Raw genomic sequence first — 3,601 nt, 5'->3', positions numbered from 1 at the left:
AACGTGAAAAAGTGATGAAAAAAAAAAAAAAAAAAAAAAAAAAAAAAGTGATGAATAAAGTAGTACGTAATTCATATAAACACGGTCAGTCGGTAAAAAAGCATTCGCACCCAACCTGTAACTTGTACGGCTATGCAAAATGTCTTTTTTTATTTCAGTTGCCTGTTGGTAAGTACAATTTGCTTTCTATAATTTCATATTGAAATATTGTTGATAACTTTTGTTCTGCTATGCAAAATGACTTTTTTCCATTTCAGCTTGGCAGATGTAAGTACACTGACTTTCTATAATTGCATATTGAAATATTGTTGATGACTTTTGTTTTGCTATGCTCTTTTCCATTTCAGCTTGGCAGATGTAAGTACACTTCATTCATGTATAAACTAAATATGACAAATTGTGTTGTGCTATACAATGTGTTTTTGTTCAATTTCAGCAGGTCAGCAATGGTAAGTACATTTAGTTTCTTGATGTATAATTCTGTATGCATATTGTGTTTTTCATCATATCATGTCTTTTATATTTAGGCTTTGTGTTAGTAAAAACAGATGTTAAAAAATCATTCTTAAACTTGATACTAAAAATGTATTGTGCTATGCAAAATGTCTGTATGATTTCAGTTTCCAGAGGTGAGTATCAAAACAGTTGAAAAGTTAGTTCAGTTAACGTTTTGGTTCACAGTTCCGTTTGTTATTTGGCAAAATTTACATGTATGCATTGAGTCTTGATTTCAGCTCGAGTGTAGACTGAAGAAGATTGCCAGCAGAAGGATAGGATACAAAATACAAAGTAAGTTCTGAGTTTCTTACTAAAAGTTTTGAGTTGTATTTATTGTGTGTAAATATGCTATGATTGCTATGAACATGACTTTTGTATTTCAGTGATGACAACATATGTAAGTAGAATCGTTCACTGTTTCCAGTTTTTACTGTTATAGTTCAACCTTGTGTTTATAAATTGTATAAAGTTGTACAAACACATTCAAAAGTTTCTTATCATGCTTTCGATTTTATTTCAGTTTTACTACAAGATGAGTCAGCTATACTACAAGACGAGTCAGCCTTTTACTAGACGGGCAGTGACAACAATATAAAGAAGGCGCCTTTGTGAAAACAACAAAACAAACAAGTGAGTATTAGTTGAACAATTGATTGAGATTGTTTTACTGTATGTTATACTATAATGCAAAACTATGCACATAAACTGTAAGTTGTACAAACACATGGAAAGTTTCTTATCATTTTTTCTTTTTCATTTCAGCTCCACTAATAGTCGAGTAGTGAGAGTAAGGCGCCTGAACATACAACACAACACAAAAAAGTAAGTATCAGTGAAACAGTTGGTAGAGTTGTGTGTTTTTCTTTAAAAGTTTGTGTTTACTATTTCATTTGATACATAGTATATTATACATGCATGTTTTTATCATTTCAGCTTGTTAACTTAAATCGTTTACTGTTTAACACAATTTGCTTTTCTATTTTCAGTGCCAATTTGCAAGTCTTGATGTGGGCACCGAGTATTCAATACATTCGTGTGACGTACAGCTGCGACAGTGGGTCCGTCGGATTGATAACCTGAACAGTGTCCCGTGTATGAAAAGCTGTGCAATCCATGTAACTTTGTGAATCCATGTAACTTTGCGAAGGTGTGTCGATCGAAAAATGTGAATATTGTGAACTGAAACGAACTCGGTGTTGCAAGTGGCAAGCGTTGACAGTGTTACATGTTTAACCATTGTGTTTGTTGTTACATGAAAATAAAGGAGATTATTCTCCTGCCTTTTTTTTCCTTGTTTTATTGTGCTGGCCAGCAATATTGATGTATGTGTTTGTATATTAACCATGCAAAACCAAAATCACAAATTAAGCGTGTTTTTTTAACACTGCTATTTCCAAGTAGTACTGCATACCAAATAGCAGTGTTAAGAAAACATTAGCAGTGAATTAACTGAGCTTGGGCGGCCGAGGTGTTTAAAACTCTAGAAGTGTGAAGCGCACTGATAGCACTTCGGGGTAAACGCCTTGGTATTTCAGTGCTACAATGTGTTAACGGTGCTAATTTCTGGTACTGTTAATACTACCAGCCAGTAATCACATAATCTATAAAAACAAAATTAAGTCTCTATTTTGGCACAAGAGACTCCAAGTACCACACAACAACAATTTATAAGCAGACGCTTTTCAAAACTGTCCGCTGAGATCGAAAGTCAGAGGAAGTCCTGCTCAGTTAGCTGTGTAGCGGTTTAGGGCAGAGTTGCAAGTCAATACGAGATGAGGCGCTATAAAGCAACTTGTTCCCGCGATTACCGTGAAGTACTTTCGGCACTAGCTGGGAATCCTTTCGACGCCACATATAACATTGTTTGGCTGTTGGAGGGGTGGTAGGCACGCATGGTGACATGCCTGTGCTTTGCCATGAGACATCCTGGTATTTTCGTACTGTGACACGAAATACCTTAATCTGACTCTCTCAGAACGCAGGCACGCGTTGACCAAAAATGACCGATGACCGAGCAAAAACATTTCAGTTAAGTGCTACGATGCACAAAGTCTGCTAGGGCTGGGTGGGAAGGCGACTTCTCTTGTAGTCAGACAAGAGAAACGGTCACAAGTCCGTGCAAACGCCGAGTGAACACCCACTAACTTTGAAGCGTACAAGACAAAAACGTGGTTTAAACTTTGATCTGATGTAAAATGAGTAAAAAAAACTATATGAACGAGTTTAAGGAATACAATCGATTTTTGCCATACGGCCACAAACTATGCTACTAAGTGTTGCGTTGAACATTAATTGCACGAAATAAACTACTTGCGTTGCAACTAGCAAGCAGTGACTCGTAAACTCAAAGCAGTTACTCGCTTTTGACTGCATACACATTTTGTACAACGGCTCGTTATTGGTATTACTTGTCTTTCAGTGAGACACATTAACACAAACGTTCAACAGTATTTAGGCTTTATATTGCGCTTGTAGAATATACGAACAAAACACACTATATAATCTACAATCGATCGCATAGTTAGCTACTTGAGTTGATATTGACAAGCGCTGGTCAATCATCTCGTTTGTAAGCTTTCGAGTGTACACAGTAGTTTGCAGTTTTGTTTCACACATAATACAAAATATGGATGAAAAAAATCTATATACATAACAGTTTGCAATATTAACTACTTTTGCCTCTTGGCCAAATCTACACTCGATCGCATAGTTTGCTACCTAGGTTGATATTAACAAGCGCTGTTTGAAAAGCAGTATTACTTCAATGCTATGGTTTGGTTGTAAGATAAAATACTAGTATATGATGCATTGATGTAACAGATATGTAGGCACATTCGTATAGTAGAAGAAAATTCTCAGCAGCAGCTGGTCTGCAAACACTACAATGCGATTTTGCAGTTTGATACGAACGTGTTTTGTTCACGTGAAGTTGAAATGAAAATCTGTCGTGTCTGATCAATGAAATATATATGATAAAATAACACAGTTGAAAGGCAGTAACATATCTAAGGTTGTGCTATGTTACAGCTCCACAAATAGTTATTCGTCTTGCAAGATACTGGAACAGATGTCCACATGTTATTGTATATTATCTGATTTAGGA

General features: G+C 35.8%; 1 long non-coding RNA gene across 1 annotated transcript; it reads left to right on the top strand.

Annotated features, from left to right (window-relative positions):
- Window positions 1-365: 365 nt before the first annotated feature.
- On the top strand, window positions 366-1,844 carry LOC127850040 (uncharacterized). The gene is made up of 3 exons (XR_008035010.1): window positions 366-1,128; window positions 1,261-1,320; window positions 1,485-1,844. It is a non-coding gene; the product is annotated as an uncharacterized LOC127850040 (long non-coding RNA).
- The last annotated feature ends 1,757 nt before the right edge of the window (window positions 1,845-3,601 follow it).

This window comes from Dreissena polymorpha, chromosome 11 (genome assembly GCF_020536995.1).
Source record: "Dreissena polymorpha isolate Duluth1 chromosome 11, UMN_Dpol_1.0, whole genome shotgun sequence".
NCBI classification, from domain to species: domain Eukaryota; kingdom Metazoa; phylum Mollusca; class Bivalvia; order Myida; family Dreissenidae; genus Dreissena; species Dreissena polymorpha.
Note: the sequence above shows the minus strand (reverse complement) of the source record. Positions and strands in the feature narration are given on the sequence as shown.